Source organism: Glycine soja, chromosome 8 (genome assembly GCF_004193775.1).
Source record: "Glycine soja cultivar W05 chromosome 8, ASM419377v2, whole genome shotgun sequence".
NCBI lineage: Eukaryota > Viridiplantae > Streptophyta > Magnoliopsida > Fabales > Fabaceae > Glycine > Glycine soja.
Window position 1 is genome coordinate 37,454,256 of NC_041009.1, and position 23,479 is coordinate 37,477,734.

A 23,479-nucleotide genomic window follows, 5' to 3' on the forward strand; every position below is an offset into this window, starting at 1 on the left:
AAAATGAGGATTTAAGTTACTATCTGCTGTCTGCATAAGCATAATAATCTATACAGGTATTTAAAAAATAAAAATAAAAAAACAGAATATAAAGACCGGGTAATATAATACGTAACTTACCTATATAAATTCTATCCATTTTCATACCTAATGAGTATCAACTCTCCTAGTCTCCTATCCTTCCAGCCCCATATTCTCTGCAGCTAGCTGCAGGCAAAATAAAAACCATCCATTACATTTTTCTTCTTCAACTATTGTCCACTGACCGACCATTCCAGGGTTGAGACTGAAGAATAATCGCCAGAGGATAATTTGGTTGGAGAGGATTTCCATACTAGCTAGCTTTCTTCTCTCTAGATATCAACTACCTGTGGTCATTTCCATTCATCGTTACCAATAAATCATTGGCAGGAGGGTGATAAAATCCGAAAAAATCTCTTTAAAAGTGATGATTAATCAGATTTTTTTTAATAAAAATTAATTATCAATAAAATTAATAAATATTTAATATAATAACGTGATACAAAAATCCATGCATCGTTTTCTTTTTTTAATCTTCAATAGTGAAAATAAATATTAATATTATGCGAACCCGTGTTACACGAGTCTCAGATTCTTTTCAGTGAAAATAAATTTACTCTAATAAATAACCAAATCTTGACAAAGATATTGTCAGACGACTGTCTTGGCCACGCTATACAATAATTTTTGTACTAACTTGTAGTTGTAGCTTACACTAGCTAGGATCGGTTCTTATAACATTTCTAACCGTGTGAAATAAAGTTACTTCTTTTTATCTGAGTCTTATTTTAAGAATTTTAATAACTCTTCTCCAAAGTCCAAACTAAAAAAAAAAAAAAACTTTTCTCCAATAATGTTTTGTTATAAGCTTTTCTCCAAATATTAATTTTATGACTGGCGCTGGGCTCGCCGGATTCGGGCATATATGTCTGCTAAGTAGCCTGCTAGTTGGATCTTGCGTGATAAGTGCTTTAAATTGATTTCTCAGTTATGTTTTTTGAGATTGTCCCTTCAAAACGATATTAATATCATTTTAAGAGTTATGTTTTAATTATGAAAATATTGATAAACTCTTAAGATATGGTAATTTTAAGGGACAACACACAAACAATAACTTAAAAAAAATAATAAAGGAGACAGGTCCATAAGTACTCATGTCATGGGTCCCCTATATTTTATTTTATTCCTTCTTCTTTTTTTTGTTGTTAAATATCTTGTACCTTCTTACCAAAAATAAAATATAATGTCTTATCACTCTAAAATGTCTTATACACCCGCATTGACAATTCCTAGCACTGAGAAAAAGGAGCAAGCTTAAGCTGTTTTCTCTGCTCTTTGATCCCGTGAAAAAAAAATGGCTGGAGATGAAGAAAAGCTTCGAATAGTGTGATGTTTCCATGGCTAGCCTTTGGTCACATGATCCCAAACCTTGAGCTGGCCAAACTCATTGCTCAAAAGGGTCACCACGTGAGTTTCGTATCCACCCAAGAAACATAGAGCGTCTTCCAAAACCGTCACTAAACACACTTGATATCAATTTCGTGAACCTTCCACTGCCTAAAGTCCAAAACCTTCCAGAAAACGCAGAAGCCAACACTGACATCCCCTACGACGTCTTTGAACACCTCAAAGAAGCCTACGACGTTCTCCAAGAACCGCTGAAACGTTTTCTCGAATCTTCCAAACCCGATTGAGTCTTCTACGACTTCGCTCCCTTTTGGGTGGGTTCAATGGCTTCGAAGCTTGGCATCAAAGCGCTTTTTTCAGCATTTGCACTCCACCCTTCTCGGGGTTCTTAGCAGGTTTTTTTTACCAGTACCTTCTCTCTCCAATATTTGCTTGAAATACATTACTTTAAGAATTAATTTCTAAATTACACCATTTTCTATAGCAAAGTCGGGTTCTGACATCCCAACTTGATTTTTTTTTTATCATTCTACACATTCTCTCTCCATTTTTTTCTTAAAATACACTACTTTATAAATTAATTCTCAAACTACATCACTTTCAACAAATTCACGAAAATCGGGTTCCGACTTCCCTTTTTTTTTTTTATAAAAAACTTTATATATTATTAAAATTAAATATTATATTATATAAAATTATTTTTAATTAATTTAAAATTTAGTTATTTATTAAATTAATTTATGTAATATTATTTTATAATTTAATTTTGTTATTAAATAAATAATATTATTAAATTTAAGTATTTTTGTTATATTATTTAAATTATTTAAAATATTTTTTGAATGAATATATGTTTTAAAATCTAAATTCTGTATAATAATTTATTTATTTTAGTAAATATTTATTTTGTATAATAATCTGAATTTTAAAATTTTTAATTTAACTATATTATATAAAATTATTTTTAATTGATTTAAAAATTATTTATTTATTAAATTAATTTATGTAATATTATTTTATAATTTTTTGTAAAGAGAAATATACATATAAAGAAAAATATAAAAATTGGATAAAATTAGAGTATAATTTTTTATTTATGTTATATGTAATTATATAGTTAAATTTATGTTTTGTTAATTTTTGTATGTTCTTGTAATTAAAAAATAATAAAATTAGTTAGTAGTATTAAAATAAGGTAAAAAAAAAAAACACTGCAATAAAATATATGACAAATCTGTCACAGACAAAATACTCAAATTACAGTAACTAAAATGATACTCGACAATAATGAAACATATTAAAAATTACACTTACAATGTAAACATAACAAAACTAATGAGGATCTGATATATGTTGTACATAATACATGTCTTCTTCTATTCTATTTAGATTACTGGTTTGCTAAAAATAGCCAAAATTTCTATTGTGCAGAATTGTTTCCAATAGTTGGATTGTGCTAACACCTTTAGCACGTCTTTAGCATTTTTCAATTCTATTATGTCATATTCAATCAAATTTTCGGAATACTTAGAATGACCTGGTTGTCGAAAGAACAATCGTCTAACCAATTGTGATCCGTGAATTCCATCAGGGGAACCCCTGTAGGTGCAACTTGCTTGATTAAATCCTTGAGTTTCTCCATGCCACATTCCGAAAGAATGCCAAATCTTATTGGATTAGTTCCAGTAAATGAGTAACCCAAAAACTCACCTTGACGTGGTATGTTCCACTTCCCGTTGTAATACATAATTGCATCATGAGTAGGAGTGATGGTTGATTGAAGCAGGTTGAACATAGCATCCGGTGTTCTAATAATGGTACATAATAATTCTATAGGGCCAACACACGAGTATTGGTCATTGCACATTAACATTGTGTAAACATCATCATCATTTTTCAATTGTAAAGATTGAAAAAAATATTGTTGACCTGCATCTATGAATGACTGTCGGTAGTAGATTTCATCCAGTAGTTGATCGTTGGTTAGTTGAAGGGTGTTGTCCATTCTACGCTTGAGTGTATCAAAAGAACAGTTGTTAGGAACTCGCATTGGTGTTGGAATGAGACTTTGAAAATAAACACCAGTTTGGTTGTAACTGATTGATCCATTTGGAAGAATGAAAGCTAATCTAGAGATAGTAATGGTCTGACTGCTTGTTTCTTCCAAAAATGACATAGTAATAAGATTGAATTTGGTTTGTGAAATTATATTGTGTGAGATTGTGTGTTTGTATTGTGCCTGTGTTGTGTTATTTATAGTTGTATGAGTATTCTGCCACGTTGATGTGTATTGGAATCCAATGTTTCTCTTTCCCTAGTAAGTGATGTAGCAGACGTCCATTATAATTTCAGAGTGAACAAAGAGATTATGAGTTGTCCATCTCATGTCAGTTTTGCACATGTCTCTAAAAATTAAATGTATTACCTGTAAAACTGACATGAAATGGACAGCTCATAATTCAGAGTATTGTTAATTTGGACTGTGATTTTTCCCATGTAATTAAAGCAACAGACGTTCATGATGATTTTCAGAGTGAATAAAGAGATGATGAGTTGTCCATTTCATGACAGTTTTGTAGGTGAGACATTTAATTTTTAGAGACGTGTGCAAATTGCAGAGTATTGTCAATTTGGATTGTGATTTTTCCCTTGTAATTAAAGCAGTAAACGTCCATAGTTATTTTCAGAGTGAATAAAGAGATTATGAGTTGTCAATTTCATGTCAATTTTGTCGATGAGACATTTAATTTTTAAAAACAATGTAGTGTAAATGACAAAGTATTGTGAATTTTGACAGTTATGTTACCATGTCAACTACAATAGTAAAAGTGAGTAAATTGAAAATTGCAAATTTAAATTTAAAGGAAAAATTATTTCAATACGTAAAGTGATAACTGAAGACAGACATAAGACATTACATGAAAATCTCAAAGAAGAAATAACTTAGACATGAATGATCCGTAGATTACCAATCCCGTTTGAATATAGGTTCGTGGGATGGAGACAGGTTATTTCCTTCAGGCCCGGAAGAGGAGTCCGTATCACTATCATGGTTTTTGAGCCAACAAGTATCGTATTCACTTGATAAGTCCTCAAGATTAGAGGTTGAGCCATGTTGGTTGCTTGGTGGGTCATTATTGTGATAGATTATGGCAAATAATTCCACAAATGGTAGTGATGGGTTGTTGTAAAAAATGTTGAACATTTGTCGAACATCAACATCATCTCATAGAATAAAAGATGTGTACATATAACGTTGTCCTGACTCAAATATAGGGCATTGGAAATGGAGATGTTGGATATGTTGTTCTGGGTCAATGTTTAGTTTTTGGTGAACAAGTTCAAGCAATTGTGTAAAGGTTATGACCTTGTCGACCATGAAAGTTTTTGTGTTGTTACTAACGAAGGTGGTGCCCTCATTAGTATTGCAAATTTGATCGTTGTAGTAAACACAAACATATGCAGTTAGGTGACACATTGTGGTAGGGATTGAGATGAAAATTTGAAATTGTTACGAATGTCTTTAGTTGTAGTGGTATTTATAGAATTTGGTTATAATTGAGTGAGTCACTAGTTAAGTGTGCATTTAGATGAACGGGTAAATGAACACTTAAGCATATTTACAATGGTCCATAATGTGCAAATTGCTGAGTGAAAAAAACAACTGAGTGAAAAAAAAACTGAGTTGTCCACGTCATGTCAGTTTTACTGGTGCGACATTAATTTGTTTTAGAGATGTGTGGAAATTGCCGAGTGTTGTCAATTTCAAATGTGATTTATCCCTGGTAATTGATGGAGTAGAAGTCCATTATAATTATCAGAGTGAAAAAAATTGAGTTGTCCATGTCATGTCTGTTTTACTAGTGAGACATTTATTTTTTTAGAGATGTGTGTAAATTGCTGAGTGTTGTCAATTTTAACTGTGATTTATCTCTGGTAATTGATGGAGTATAAGTCCATTATAATTATCAGAGTGAAAAAAAATTGAGTAGTGCATGTCATGTCAGTTTTACTGGTGAGACATTTATTTTTTTAGAGACCTATAGAAATTGCCGAGTGTTGTCAATTTCGACTGTGATTTATCCCTGATAATTGATGCAGCAGAAGTCCATTATAATTTCAGAGTAAAAAAAAAAATTGATTTGTGAAAATTGCAGTGTGTCACGAATATTTTTTTTTGAAGTTTTTGACGTTATTACCATGGAAAAAGTGTCCAAGTCATAATTTTTTTGATTTTGTACTTGTATTTTGAGGTGTTATTCTATGGAACCGGTGCACGAAATAATTTTTTTTGGATTCTTTGACGTTCAAACTATAGAAAAAATGAGTCACAAACATCATTAATGTGTTCGACATAATTTTAAAGAAATGCAGAACATGGGTACTTAAGCATAGTTCCAAGGGTCCAAATCATAGTTTTTTTGATTTTGTACTTGTATTTTGAGGTGTAATTCCATGGAACTGGTGCACGAAATAATTTTTTTTGGATTCTTTGACGTTCAAACTATAGAAAAAATGAGTCACAAACATCATTAATGTCTTCGACATAATTTTAAAGAAATGCAGAACATGGGTACTGAAGCATAGTTGCAAGAGTCCAAATCATAATTTTTTTGATTTGGTACTTGTATTTTGAGGTGTTAGTCGATGGAACTGGTGCACGAAATAATTTTTTTTTTGGATTCTTTGACGTTCAACCTATAGAAAAAATGAGTCACAAACATCATTAATGTGTTCGACATAATTTTAAAGAAATGCAGAACATGGGTACTTAACCATAGTTGCAAGGGTCCATATCATATTTGATGATGTCGTTACACGGGTACTTAAACATATTTGATCCCATCATCACAACATTTTATACTTCAATGACCAAGACGATGACCAGTCCCACAAGGTGGTGGACGCCGATTACGTCGCGGATTTCTTCTTTCCATTATGACTGGTTCTTCCACGTCATGATCATGTTGTTGTTTCATGTTAGTATTTTAAATATTGGTTGTTGCAGTTGAAGAACTTTGACCTTGTTCTCCAAACGAATGTGGTGCATCGAACTGCAAACATTGAATTCATCTTGATGAACTGAACAAGTTGCTTAATTTTTATTTCGTGTCCCTATTTCAATTCATCTCGGTCAGACACGTTTTATTTCAGCTCTTCTATTCGACAATGATGATCTTAGAGGCGCGATGGAAACAATTATCCAGAATCCACAATTGAATTCTGCCAAATTCTATGCTGTTATTTAGCTTATTCCTCAACCATAACCATCATCTCCACAACCCTCATGTCCACAACTACAACTACCGCCTCCACAACAGTTACCGTACAACAACATAGACCTCAATAATTCAGTATCTCCATACAACAACCTTGAATCACAAGACCCCTTTGACATTTATACTTCATACACACAAATATTATCCGAGAATGATTCCTTTTTTCATGGCCAACAAACCTCCTTTGACCAACAAAATCATCCTTCATCCCCCTTTACGCCCCCTTCACAGCTACCACAAACGCAAACATCAAACCGAGATGAACATCCCATTGCTAACGAAGATCCCATTATACGATTTCATCATGAAAACATGGATGATTTTACTGAGGATGAGGATCAACAGTTCTTTGATCACATCAATCAACAAAGCGATGACCAAAGTGATGACCAAACCGATGACGAGGGTGTTGGCAGACCAACGACACCTCCGTCACCTCCGTTGCAATATCAGCAACCTAGGTGTCCAGTAGACTTGAACTTTGACCACCTACCACACTATATTGATCGACCCCATTTTTGTTCATCAGCAACACAATGTACAACCACGAGTCGGTGTACTTGAGGTTGACATGACCTTCGATGACAAAGCACAATGTATTCGAGCAATAAAAGAATACAACATCAGAAATCATTTTGATTGCAGAACAATTTACTCTGACCAAAGAAGGCTAAACTTCGTCTGCAAGTTACATCAAAATGGTTGTACATGGAGCTTGGGCGCATGCAATTCAAAGAGACATAACAAATGGATTATCAAGAGTATCAGATGTCATCACACTTGTCTCGTGCCGATGCTCAGACAAGATCATCGCCAACTCGACAAACACGTCATATCACAGATCATCCAACCAATTATCAAAACAAACCCAACTGTCTCCATTAAGACATTGATTGCAGAGATCAAAACATTCATGAATTATACCCCATCCTACAAGAAGACATGGTTAGCAAAGCAAAAAGCATTGGAGATGATTTATGGAAACTGGGAAGAATCATATGCCAAACTGCCAAAACTTTTCGGAGCTTTGCAATCTTGTGTTCCCAGGACTGTGGTCGCTGCTCAAACAGAATCCTTGTATGAGGGGGGAGAAATAGTACCGGGCAAAAGATTGTTTAAACGTGTCTTTTGGTCATTTGGTCCATGCATTAATGGTTTTGCATATTGCAAACCCATTGTATAAGTAGATGGTACATGGCTTTACGGAAAGTATACTGGCACACTGTTGATAGTTACCGCACAAGATAGAGCTAACCATATCTTCCTGATTGCCTATACCATTGTAGAAGGGGAGACAACTTCAGCTTGGGGGGTTTTTTCTAAAGAATTTGAGAAGACATGTTACTCCGCAAATTAACATTTCTCTTATTTCAGACCGACACCCCTCATTTATAAGTGCCTACAACAACCCAAGTAACTTATGGGTCCAGGACACATCCCATTTCTTTTGCCTGCGCCACATTGCACAAAACTTTCTTCGTGGTAACTCAAACTGCAAACATTTAAAGAAACCACTTATGTTGGCTGGTGAGAATCTATTTTATTTATTTGTTATAATTTTCTTTCAATCAAATTTTATAACATAATACATTGATTAAATATTTACTGGGTACGCATACACGGAGAAGATGCACTGGCGACATCTTGGGGATATTCGTGCGAATAAACCAAGTGCAGCTGAATGACTTGATCAATTACCCAAACAAAAATGGGTTCAATGCTTTGATGAAGGGAAACGTTGGGGAAATATGACTACCAATTTGTCGGAATATGTTAATTCCATGTTAAAAAACACAAGACATTTGCCGGTGTCATCATTGGTTGAGGAGACCTATTTCAAGACCGCACAACTCTTTGCCAATAGAGGTCGACAAACTCAGGCAATGATCAACTCCGGCTCACAGTATTCTGAAGTCGTCTTCGATGCAATCAATAGTGGTCAACAAGAATCTAATACACACATTGTAAATGAATTCGACAGACACAATCACACTTTTATTATAACAGAGACTCAATCCCCACTTGAAACACCCAGACCACCTGGAAGGTTTAGAGTAATGTTACAATCCCAAAAGTGTGATTGTGGTGAATTTCAGGCTAAACATTTACCGTGTTCTCACGTCATGGCTGCCTGTAAATCTGTCAATGTTGATCCCATGACCTATGTGCCGATGATATTCACTTTACAACACATTTTGCACATCTACGACAACTCCTTTGATTTATTGCCACATGAATCAATGTGGCAAGAATATGAAGGAGATTGGTGGGGTCCTGATCCAAGGAGAAAGAGGACTGCAAAGGGTCGGCCGTTTCAACTCGCATTCCTACTGAGATGGACGAAGACGAAAATGAACGAGCAAGTAGAAAAAAATGTGGACTTTGCCGGCAACATGGTCATAGTAGAAATAATTGTCCTAATGTATCCTCATCTTAGTTTTTCCTTAGACAAATGTCATTGTTTAAATATTTTATTGATGACGTAGTATAATGTTGTTATATAAATAAATTGTTAAAAGCTTTAGTTTTATCATTTTTAATTAAATCTAATAACAGAAACAAACTAATTATATTTAGTAAAATAGTTAAATTAAAAATTTTAAAATTCAGATTATTATACAAAATAAATATTTACTAAAATAAATATATTATACAAAATTCAGATTTTAAAACATATATTCACCCAAAAAATATCTTAAATAATTTAAATAATATAACATAAACACTTAAATTTAATATCATTTTCTTAATAAAAAAATTAAATTATAAAATAATATTGCATAAATTAATTTAATAAATATATAATTTTCAAATTAATTAAAAATAATTTTATATAATATAATATTTAATTTTAATAATATATAAACTTTTTTATAAAAAAAAGGGAAGAAGGGAAGTCGGGGTGTTAGAACCTAACTTCCGTGAAGTTACTGAAAGTGATGTACTTTGGGAATTAATTCCCAAAGTAGTGTATTTTAAGCAAAAAATGGAGAGAGAATGTGCAGAATGGTAAAAGAAAACCCCGACTTCTCTTCTTCCTTTTTTTTTTTTTATAAAAAAGTTTATATATTATTAAAATTAAATCTTATATTATATAAAATTATTTTTAATTAATTTGAAAATTATTTATTTATTAAATTAATTTATGTAATATTATTTTATAATTTAATTTTGTTATTAAGAAAATGAAATTTAAGTATTTTTGTTATATTATTTAAATTAGTTAAGATATTTTTTGGGTGAATATATGTTTTAAAATCTGAATTTTGTATAATAATATATTTATTTTAGTAAATATTTATTTTGTATAATATTTTGAATTTTAAAATTTTTAATTTAACTATTTTACTAAATATAATTAGTTTGTTTATGTTATTAGATTTAATTAAAAATGATAAAACTAATGCTTTTAACAATTTATTTATATATGAACATTATACTACGTCATCAATAAAATATTTCAACAATGACATTTGTCTAAGGAAAAACTAAGATGAGGATACATTAGGACAATTATTTATGCTATGACCATGTTGCCGGCAAAGTCCACATTTTTTTCTACTTGCTCGTTCATTTTCGTCTTCGTCCATCTCAGTAGGAATGCGAGTTGAAACGGCCGACCCTTTGCAGTCCTCTTTCTCCTTGGATCAGGACCCCACTGATCTCCTTCATATTCTTGCCACATTGATTCATGTGGCAATAAACCAAAGGAGTTGTCGTAGATGTGCAAAATGTGTTGTAAAGTGAATATCATCGGCACATAGGTCATGGGATCAACATTGACAGATTTACAGGCAGCCATGACTTGAGAACACGGTAAATGTTTAGCCTGAAATTCACCACAATCACACTTTTGGGATTGTAACATTACTCTAAACCTTCCAGGTGGTCTGGGTGTTTCAAGTGGGGATTGAGTCTCTGTTATAATAAAAGTGTGATTGTGTCTGTCGAATTCATTTACAATGTGTGTATTAGATTCTTGTTGACCACTATTGATTGCATCGAAGACGACTTCAGAATACTGTGAGCCGGAGTTGATCATTGCCTGAGTTTGTTGCCCTCTATTAGCAAAGAGTTGTGCGGTCTTGAAATAGGTCTCCTCAACCAATGATGACACCGGCAAATGTCTTGTGTTTTTGAACATGGAATTAACAGACTTCGACAAATTGGTAGTCATATGTCCCCAACGTTTCCCCTCATCAAAACATTGTACCTATTTTTATTTGGGTAATTGATGAAGCCATTCAGCTGCACTTGGCTTATTCGCACGAATATCCCCAAGATGTCGCCAGTGCATCTTCTCCGTGTATGCGTACCCTATAAATATTTAATCAATGTATTATGTTATAAAATTTGATTGAAAGAAAATTATAACGAATAAATAAAATAGATTCTCACTAGCCAACATAAGTGGTTTCTTTAAATGTTTGCAGTTTGAGTTACCACGAAGAAAGTTTTGTGCAATGTGGCGCAGGCAAAAGAAATGGGATGTTTCCTGGACCCATAAGTTACTTGGGTTGTTGTAGGCACTTATAATTGAGGGGTGTCGGTCTAAAATAAGAGAAATGTTAATTTGCGGAGTAACATGTCTTCTCAAATTCTTTAGAAAAAACCCCCAAGCTGAAGTTGTCTCCCTTTCTACAATGGCATAGGGAATCGGGAAGATATGGTTAGCTCCATCTTGTGCGGTAGCTATCAACAGTGTGCTAGTATACTTTCCGTAAAGCCATGTACCATCTACTTGTACAATGGGTTTGCAATATGCAAAACCATTAATGCATGGACCAAATGACCAAAAGACACGTTTAAACAATCTTTTGCCCGGTACTATTTCTCCCCCCTCATACAAGGATTCTGTTTGAGCAGCGACCACAGTCCTGGGAACACAAGATTGCAAAGCTCCGAAAAGTTTTGGCAGTTTGGCATATGATTCTTCCCAGTTTCCATAAATCATCTCCAATGCTTTTTGCTTTGCTAACCATGTCTTCTTGTAGGATGGGGTATAATTCATGAATGTTTTGATCTCTGCAATCAATGTCTTAATGGAGACAGTTGGGTTTGTTTTGATAATTGGTTGGATGATCTGTGATATGACGTGTTTGTCGAGTTGGCGATGATCTTGTCTGAGCATCGGCACGAGACAAGTGTGATGACCTCTGATACTCTTGATAATCCATTTGTTATGCCTCTTTGAATTGCATGCGCCCAAGCTCCATGTACAACCATTTTCATGTAACTTGCAGACGAAGTTTAGCCTTCTTTGGTCAGAGTAAATTGTTTTGCAATCAAAATGATTTCTGATGTTGTATTCTTTGATTGCTCGAATACATTGTGCTTTGTCATCGAAGGTCATGCCAACCTCGAATACACCGACTGGTGGTAGTACATTGTGTTGCTGATGAACAAAATGGTGTCGATCAATATAGTGTGCTAGGTGGTCAAAGTTCAAGTCTATTGGACACCTAGGTTGCTGATATTGCAACGGAGGTGACGGAGGTGTCGTTGGTCTGCCAACACCCTCGTCATCGGTTTAGTCATCACTTAGGTCATCGCTTTGCTGATTGGTGTGATCAAAGAACTGTTGATCCTCATCAGCAGTAAAATCATCCATGTTTTCATGATGAAATCGTATAATGGGATCTTCGTTAGCAATGGGATGTTCATCTCGGTTTGATGTTTGCGTTTGTGGTAGCTGTGAAGGTGGCGTAAAGGGGGATGAATGATGATTTTTTTGGTCAAAGGAGGTTTGTTGGCCATGAAAAAAGGAATCATTCTCAGATAATATTTGTGTGTATGAAGTATAAATGTCAAAGGGGTCTTGTGATTCAAAGGGGTCTATGTTGTTGTATGGTAACTGTTGTGGAGGCGGTAGTTGTAGTTGTGGACATGAGGGTTGTGGAGACGATGGTTGTGGTTGAGGAATAAGCTCAGTAACAACATAGAATTCGACAAAATTCAATTGTGGATTCTGGATAATTGTTTCCATCGCGCCTCTAAGATCATCATTGTCGAATAGTTAAGCTGAAATAAAACGTGTCTGACCGCGATGAATTGAAATAGGGACACGAAATAACAATTGAGCAACTTGTTCAGATGCTCGAGTAGGAAGATGATTGTTAATTTTTCGAATGAATTGTGTAAACGTAATAGAACGACTGGCGTAAAAAAATATTGGGGTCGTACATTGGTACGTCGATCCTTGAACTGGATCGTCTACAATGTGACCATTGTGGTAAATGAAGGTCGAAATTTCTTTAGGTGGAGCCATGGTGGTGCTTATGGGATATGAGTGGAAATGGTGTGATAGTTACAAATCGAGTTTTGTTTTGTGAGAAAATTGTTATGTGTGATATGTTATTGTCAAATGGTGATATTATATATAGGCTGAGAAAGTTTAGTACCAGCGTTAGATTGGAATGTTAGGTGGGAGAGTTAGATTGGAAGGTTAGGTTGGGAGAGTTAGTTACGAGGGTTAGATGGGAGGGTTAGGTGGGAGTGTTAGATTGAAAGGTTAGATGGGAGAGTTAGATTGGAAGGTTAGGTGGGAGAGTTAGTTATGAGGGTTAGATGGGAGGGTTAGGTGAGAGTGTTAGATTGGAAGGTTAGGTAAGATAGTTTGATCGGAAGGTTAGGTGGGAGGGTTAGGCAGAAAAGTTAGTTACGACAGTTAGGTAGGAGAGTTAGGTAGGACATTAAGTGCATGTGAGTAAATTAGTGTACACATGTGAGTGAACAGTATGCAACCTCACACATTAATATACATGACAGACAGTTCGTTTATTCATGATTGTTGACCGCAGTGTTCCGTATCGCATGCCAAGGTCACATGGATTGTTCAGAAACATGTTAATGGGATAAACATACGCATGTGAGTGAACAGTGAGCAACACCATACTTTAATGGGTGTCAGTGCATGTGAGGGTTAGGTCTGACATTGCTCCGCATCTCTGAAATGATGCATATGTAGACTATTATTACTGAAGTAAATTAAAAATAATAACTTCAAAGCATTCAACAACTACAACTAGATAATAAAGACGGAGAAAAACTTCAATGCAATACAACAACAAAATATGTTAAATTATTCATTCTAATTTCATGGTATTCTCCAGCTTCTACTCCATGTCGGCCCAACTTAGGTCATTAACTTGAGTAGGTGATAATGAATTATGAACATCAACTTTAAGTTCCATACATATTACACTTCTTATATTGAGAAATGTATGAAACATGCATGAGATAGCTTCTTCGTCAATAATTTGAATTGCCCTATATTGAACTTCACCATTTAATTGATATACAGGACAACGATACCAAAGGGTATTAATTATAGGCGTAACACCATTATCTGTAATTGATGACTGTATTGCAGTGATTATATTTGGCAGTGTCATTGTTGGATTCAAGAGTAACGACTTTGTGTTGTCACCTCAGAAAATTGCATTTGCACTTGAACTTTGAATGATTTCACCATTGATATAAACGTACACACAAATAGGCTCTGACCTCATTGCTAGCCCTCTTTGTTTTCTCTCACAATTTGATTAGACACAACAGTGCAAAGTATTTGGTGACATGGTAGGTTTATAGATGCAATCAATCACGGGTCCATGGTTCACGTGAATTAGAATCTCGATACATCACAGTACCACAGTCGTGTTAATGTGCTTTGGAATCTCGAGGCCTTACAACGAGACACAATATAAATATGGTTTGGAATCTCGAGGCATTACAATTACATTAAGTGTAATGTTGAGGCCATGCGAAATGTTGAGAACAAAGCTAATGCGGTTATCGTATGCATGTGGGTGAATAGTGTGCACGAAAATGTCATTGGTTCACGTGCATTAGAATCTCGATGCGTGACAGTACCACAGTTGATGTTAACGTGCTTTGGAATCTCGAGGCCTTGCAACGAGACAATTTATAAATGTACTTTGGATTCTCGAGACATTACAATTACCTTAAGTGTAATGTTAAAGACATGCGAATTATTGAGAACCAAGTTAATGTGGTTAACGTACGCATGCGGGCGAACAGTGTGCACGAAATTTTAGTGATTCACGTGAATTAGAATCTCGATGCACCACAGTACCATAGTCATGTTAACGTGCTTTGGAATCTCGAGGCCTTAGAACGAGACAAATTATAAATGTGCTTTGGAATCTCGAGGGATTACAATTATCTTAAGTGTATTTGTGCTTGCAAAACCGAACATAGTGTAAATGATAGATAGATGAGAGGTGCATGTCAATACCACATTTGCATCACGCAACTTGAAATTTTATATCATTTGTATTCGGTTTACCATTTGACATCATTCTCATGGATGATAAACCTCTATTGCGCCATCAACATGTTCATCGTTCACGTACTACGATTAATGAGTTAATCACTTCCTATTACCATATATTACCTGAACCAAAACCACAAATTATACCATTATTATTGTCTACCGGATTCCAACATATTGCCTTAATCAAACAGTGTAAAATTGATCCTGCATTGATCACTGCATTGGTTGAACGATGGAGGCCTGAAACACATACCTTTCACCTGCCATGGGGAGAGTGCACCATCACACTCGAAGATGTTGCTCATCATCTAGGCATTAGAGTCGATGGTCGTGTTGTGGCTGAACCTAGCTTCTTACATTGGGATGAGTTATGCCACGAGTTACTAGGGGAAGTCCGTCCCGAAAATGCACGTAAAGGAGCCGCACTGAAGCTGACATGGTTGCTAAACATGTTGCGCGCACCATTGCCTGAAGAACCAACAACGCACCAACTACAATGCAGGTGTAGAGCTTACATAATGTACATGATTGGCGGTGCTTTAATTCCTGATAAATCTAGAAATAGAGTTGATTTAATGTATTTGAACCTATTACGTGATTTGAACAACATAAAAAAATATAGTTGGGGTTCGGCTTGCTTAGCAAACCTGTATAGAGAACTATGTCGAGCATCATCAGAGGTTGGTAAATCTATGGGTGGTTGTGTCATACTATTGCAGTCATGGGCTTGGTATCGCATGTTATTGCACCAAGAGTCCCACGATCCGAAACAAGTTTTCCACTGGCTAAAATGTTATTTACATATAGCGAAATGTAAATTTTTTTATTTCAATGACGTGTATTATAACATTACAATGAATACTGATTTTGTATGTTTTACATTTTAGATGGAGTGGTGGTAGATTAGAATATAGGGCCACACCGCATGGTGACTTAGTCGGATATAGGTCTCGTATAGATCATATGGAGAGCCATGAGGTATAATACTATCATGATCTACACCTTAAATATAAACATACATACTAACATGTTGCCTTGTTGGCATATATTTCAGTTTTCTTGGGTCCCATATAGAGGATTTGAAGAACACCTACCCAGACGTGCATATAGAGACATGGAGATTTGGTCTGCATGTACTACAATTATTTGTTTCTCGATTGTCGAATGGCATCAAACAAATCGGGTGAAGCTACAGTTTGGACTACAACAAGATATCCCTGTTGATCCCATGAATCTTGATCTACTTCACCAAATTGACATGCGAGACAATCATTACACTGATTGGATGGAATATCATGAGGAATGGATTAATATCTGGAAAAACAAACACAACGATATTTTAGATGGACAATGGGTTGAAGGAATAGTGACACATACACCAACGTACATGGAATGGTATAGAAAAAACACTATTTTGTTCTTGTCTGTTGAACAACAGCTACATGATCCATGCACAACAATTATACAAAATGTTGCAGGGTCAGGTGTTGAACAAACACATTTTGAAATTCCACATCCTCAGTCAATGTATTCTACTCCTTCACCTGTTCATCAAACTTTTGGCCACACTGGCGAGTCAGTCACCGCAACCACCCATGAATGGATGACCGATTTATTTGGCATCGATTTCAATACACTAAATTCAGCGGCATCATATTTAGCTACTTTAGAACAGTTTGATGCACCGCATTCGTTTGGAGAACAAGGACAAAGTTCTTCAGCTACAACAACCAACATTGAAAATACTAACATAGAACAACAACATGATCATGACGTGGAAGAACTAGTCATACTGGAAAGAAGAAATCTGCGACGTAATCGGCGTCCACCACCTTGTTGGACTAGTCATCGTCTTGGTCATTAAAGTATAAAATGTTGTGATAATGAGATCAAATATGTTTAAGTACCCCTGTAACGGCATCATCAAATATGATTTGGACCCTTGCAACTATGGTTAAGTACCCATGTTCTGCATTTGTTTAAAATTATGTCGATCACATTAATGATATCTATGACTCATTTTTTCTATAGTTTGAACGTCAAAGAATCCAAAATAAATTATTTCGTGCACCAGTTCCATGGACTTACACCTCAAAATACAAGTACAAAATCAAAAAAACTATGATTTGGACCCTTGCAACTATGCTTAAGTACCCATGTTCTACATTTCTTTAAAATTATGTCGAACACATTAATGATGTTTGTGACTCATTTTTTCTATAGTTTAAACATCAAAGAATCCAAAAAAAAATTATTTCATGCACCAGTTCCATCGACTAACACCTCAAAATACAAGTACAAAATAAAAAAAACTATGATTTGGACCCTTGCAACTATGCTTAAGTACCCATGTTCTGCATTTCTTTAAAATTATGTCGAACACATTAATGATGCTTGTGACTCATTTTTTCTATAGTTTGAACGTCAAAGAATCCAAAAAAAATTATTTCGTGCACCAGTTCCATGGACTTACACCTCAAAATACAAGTACAAAATAAAAAAAAAAACTATGATTTGGACCCTTGGAACTATGCTTAAGTACCCATGTTCTGCATTTCTTTAAAATTATGTCGAACACATTAATGATGTTTGTGACTCATTTTTTCTATAGTTTGAACGTGAAAGAATCCAAAAAAAATTATTTCGTGCACCAGTTCCATCGACTAACACTTCAAAATAGAAGTACAAAATCAAAAAAACTATGATTTGGACCCTTGCAACTATGCTAAAGTACCCATGTTCTGCATTTCTTTTAAATTATGTCGAACACATTAATGATGTTTGTGACTCATTTTTTCTATAGTTTGAACGTCAAAGAATCCAAAAAAAATTATTTTGTGCACCAGTTCCATTGACTAACACCTCAAAATACAAGTATAAAATAAAAAAAACTATGATTTGGACCCTTGCAACTATGCTTAAGAGCCCATGTTCTGCATTTTTTTAAAATTATGTCGAACACATTAATGATGTTTGTGACTCATTTTTTTTGTAGTTTGAACGTCAAAGAATTCAAAAAAAATTATTTCGTGCACCAGTTCCATAGAATAACACCTCAAAATACAAGTACAAAATAAAAAAAAATTATGATTTGGACACTTTTTCCATGGTAATAATATCAAAAACTTTTAAAAAAAAAGTATTCGTGACACACTGCAATTTTCACAAATCAATTTTTTTTTTACTCTGAAATTATAATGGACTTCTGCTGCATCAATTATCAGGGATAAATCACAGTCGAAATTGACAACACTCGGCAATTTCTATAGGTCTCTAAAAAAATAAATGTCTCACCAGTAAAACTGACACGACTTGCAGTACTCAATTTGTTTTCACTCTGATAATTATAATGGACTTATACTCCATCAATTACCAGAGATAAATCACAGTTAAAATTGACAACACTCAGCAATTTACACACGTCTCTAAAAAAATAAATGTCGCACTAGTAAAACAGACATGACATGGACAACTCAATTTTTTTCACTTTGATAATTATAATGGACTTCTGCTCCATCAATTACCAGGGATAAATCACAGTTGAAATTGACAACACTCGGCAATTTCCACACATCTCTAAAAAAATTAATGTCGCACCAGTAAAACTGACATGACGTGGACAACTCAGTTTTTTTCACTCAGTTGTTTTTTTCACTCAACAATTTGCACATTATGGACCCTTGTAAATATGCTTAAGTGTTCATTTACCCGTTCATCTAAATGCACACTTAACTAGTGACTCACTCAATTATAACCAAATTCTATAAATACCACTACAACTAAAGACATTCGTAACAATTTCAAATTTTCATCTCAATCCCTACCACAATGTATCACCTAACTGCATATGTTTGTGTTTACTACGACGGCCAAATTTGCAATACTAATGAGGGCACCACCTTCATTAGTAACAACACAAAAACTTTCATGGTCGACAAGGTCATAACCTTTACACAATTTCTTGAACTTGTTCACCAAAAACTAAACATTGACCCAGAACAACATATCCAACATCTCCATTTTCGATGCCCTATATTTGAGTCAGGACAACGTTATATGTACACATCTTTTATTCTGCGAGATGATACTGATGTTCGACAAATGTTCAACATTTTTTACAACAACCCATCACTACCATTTGTTGAGTTATTTGGCATAATCTGTCACAATAATAACCCACCAGGCAACCAACATGGCTCAACCTCTAATCTTGAGGACTTATCAGGTGAATACGAGACTTGTTGGCTCAAAAACCATGATAGTGATACGAACTCCTCTTCCAGGCCCGAAGGAAGTAACTTGTTTCCATCCCACGAACCTATATTCAAACGGGATTGGTAATCTACGGATCATTCATGTCTAAGTTATTTCTTCTTTGAGATTTTCATGTAATGTCTTATGTCTGTCTTCAGTTATCACTTTACGTATTAAAATAATTTTTCCTATAAATTTAAATTAGCAATTTTCAGTTTACCCACTTTTACTGCAGTAGTTGACATGGTAACATAATTGTCAAAATTCATAATACTTTGTCATTTATACTACACTGTTTTTAAAAATTAAATGTCTCATCGACAAAACTGACATGAAATGGACAACTCATAATCTCTTTATTCACTCTTAAAATAATTATGGACGTTTGCTGCTTTAATTACAAGGAAAAAATCACAATCCAAATTGACAATACTCTGCAATTTGCACACGTCTCTAAAAATTAAATGTCTCACCTGCAAAACTGCCATGAAATGGACAGCTCATCATCTCTTTATTCACTTTGAAAATCATCATGAACGTTTGTTACTTTAATTACATGGGAAAAATCACAGTCCAAATTAACAACACTCTGCATTATGAGCTGTCCATTTCATGTCATTTTTACAGGTGATACATTTAATTTTTAGAGACGTGTGCAAAACTGACATGAGATGGACAACTCATAATCTCTTTGTTCACTCTGAAATTATAATGGACGTCTGCTACATCACTTAGTAGGGAAAAAGAAACATTGGATTCCAATACACATCAACGTGGCAGAATACTCATACAACTATAAATAACACAACACAGACACAATACAAACACACAATCTCACACAACATAATTTCACAAACCAAATTCAATCTTATTACTATGTCATTTTTGGGAGAAACAAGCAGTCAGACCATTACTAACTCCAGATTAGCTTTCATTTTTCCAGATGGATCAATCAGTTACAACCAAACTGATGTTTATTTTCAAAGTCTCATTCCAACACCAATGCGAGTTCCTAACGACTGTTCTTTTGATACACTCAAGCGTAGAATGCACAACACCCTTCAACTAACCAACGATCAATTACTGGATGAAATCTACTACCGACAGTCATTCATAGATGCAGGTCAATAATATTTTTTTCAATCTTTACAATTGAAAAATGATGATGATGTTTACACAATGTTAATATGCAATGAGCAATACTCGTGTGTTGACCCTATAGAATTATTATGTACCATTATTAGAACACCGGATGCTATACTCAACCTGCTTCAATCAACCATCACTCCTACTCATGATGCAATTATGTATTACAACAGGAAGTGGAACATACCACATCAAGGTGATTTTTTGGGTTAGTCCTTTACTAGAACTAATCCAATAAGATTTGGCATTCCTTCGGGATGTGGCATGGAGAAACTCAAGGATTTAATCAAGCAAGTTGCACCTACAGGGGTTCCCCCTAATGGAATTCACGGATCACAATTGGTTAGACGATTGTTCTTTCGACAACCAGGTCATTCTAAGTATTCTGAAAATTTGATTGAATATGACATAACAGAATTGAAAAATGATGAAGACGTGCTAAAGGTGTTAGCACAATCCAACTATTGGAAACGATTCTGCACAATAGAAATTTTGGATATTTTTAGCAAACCAGTAATCTAAATAGAAGAAGACATGTATTATGTACAACATATTTCAGATCCTCATTAGTTTTGTTATGTTTGCATTGTAATTGTAATTTTTAATATGTTTCATTATTGTCGAGTATCATTTCAGTTACTGTAATTTGAGTATTTTGTCTATGACAGATTTGTCATATATTTTTTTGCGGTGTTTTTCAAATCAATTAAAAATAATTTTATATTATACAATATTTAATTTTAATAATATATAAACTTTTTATAAAAAAAAGGAAGAAGGGAAGTCGGGGTGCTAGAACCCGACTTCCGTGAACATGGCTGAAAGTGGTGTAGTTTGGGAATTAATTCCCAAAGTAGTGTATTTCAAGCAAATATTGGAGAGAGAAGGTGTAGAATGGTAAAAAAACCGTTCTTAAATAAAAGTATTTTTAAAGGAATAAAAATTTAAATATTAAATAAAAGTATTTTTAAAACATTTTTAAATACAAGCCTTTCAAATGGGTAAAAGGCTCACATTCACTTTCTTATACATCATATTCAAACTTGTCCAAATAAATAATAAAGTCATCTCGACTCAAAGAAGGCCATCTAAGTTTCATACAATTAATATAGAACCTATATCCTAATGTCACATCCTATCAGAGCGTGGGGTTCTCGTGTCCTCTAGCATGAGGTTCTTCATAGTCATCCACCTATTCATCTGCTCCCCCGAACACAAAGTTCAAGATCATCACAGGATCCAAACACAAACAACAAATCGGGAGTGAGTTATCACATTGCTAACTACTAGAGAGAAACAACACAACATATAGTAGCCAAATACAATTTACTTAGCATATCTCACATTATTTCATCACTTTGTCATTCATCAATCACACTTTTCATCCATCAATCACACCTTTCAATCATCAATCACTATACACAGGAATCACACACTCCGATCAAGACATAATAACACATCAATTTCATAGTAAACAATTAGCAAGCATATGCGATAGTTATGCTAAGACTCAAGCCTATATGCAATGTGGTACCATGTCAGTGAAAAACCTCGTCGGGCGCCTAGGAGTACATGACAAGACAAACCACACAATAATAAGTCAAGTCACTCTCACTAGGTAATATCATAGGGAGACCAGTCAGGGTCATAGTGTTTTGCGAGAATGCTCCAACCATATGGGATCAACATAGGCTTAAAGGAGAACTCAAACCGTGTGACCCCCAAGGCCTACACTCCGATGAGTCCGTCAGGGCCTCTCCTTCCTGATTCAGGTCCAACCCAGAAAATATTTTAGCACACAGACTCTATCTATGAACTGTACAAAACAAACGACTCATTAATTGTTCTCAAAATAGTTTTAACTCGTCGCCCTAAAAGGGACTTAACATTAACTCGTCGCCCTTAAAGGGACTTAACATTAACTCGTCGCCCTTAAAGGGACTTAACATTAACTCGTCGCCCTTAAAGGGACTTATAGTCGTGTGATTATACAATTCATAGTTCATACTCAATCACATACATACACAATTTATCACATACACTCGATCTCAATCACAATGGTATAATATCAAAATAGCATGTTATCACACCTCATGGATCATATGCACTTTACTTATGAACTATGCAATACACACATTTAGTCAATTGTTTTCAAAATTATTTTAACTCGTCGAGTTCCCACAGTGGTCCCCATCACAATATTCGTCGCCCTTAAAGGGTCTTACAATTGTGTGATTGCACAGTTCATAGTTCACAACTCAATACACACATCTCATCTCAATACACATGTATTTCATCATCCGTCACATGTTCAATTTATCACATACTCACAGTTTGAATCATCATTTCATAACCTCAACATAACAATTTATACAAAAGATTTTATCACAACATGGGATGTAAAGCCTCTAAAATAGTTTCTCATAATTGTATCAAAATCAATTAATCAAAATCATGGTTTAAACACAAAGACATCATAGTTTCTCATAATTGGTACATAGAACACAATAATATTGCATTCATAATGATAAAGAAAAATTATAATTCAATAAACATACTAAAATAAACCCAAATTTAGTTCTCTAAGGATCCCTACACATGTTCTCACTAACCCCCAATTGTGAATAACTCATCTCTTACCTCTGAGCGGACTCACGTGTCTTCAGCCAGCGATAGTAACATCTCTAGAGGTTCCCTGAGATTCCTTCAGTTATTCCTCCGACTGCTCCGATAGAATTCCCAAACGTCAGAGAGACGGAGAAGAGATTGAAACCTCCACTTGTACTGTCTTCATGCGATTCCTTTTTCTCCATCCACGAATATTATCTCGAAAATCCCAACGGTGGAAGTGTGCACAATTTAATTTCAAACAACATATTCAATTTCATGAAAATCCAACGGTTAACGAAACCGAGATCGTAGTTTTACCGAGACAGTTTTGGGTTTCTGCGGGAAATTAAAATGCTACAATGTGAAGGGTTTTCCTCTAAGCTCAGATATGATTTTGAAATTCCCAACGGTGAGAATGTTCGAAATTGGGTTGTGAACATGGTACTCAAATTTCACGACGATCCAA

The 23,479-nt window shown here is 34.6% G+C and overlaps 1 long non-coding RNA gene across 1 annotated transcript; it reads left to right on the forward strand.

The window, feature by feature from the left end:
• Positions 1 to 1,263: 1,263 nt before the first annotated feature.
• On the forward strand, positions 1,264 to 4,746 carry LOC114423054. The gene is made up of 2 exons (XR_003668787.1): positions 1,264 to 1,823; positions 3,020 to 4,746. It is a non-coding gene; the product is annotated as an uncharacterized LOC114423054 (long non-coding RNA).
• Positions 4,747 to 23,479: the final 18,733 nt, after the last annotated feature.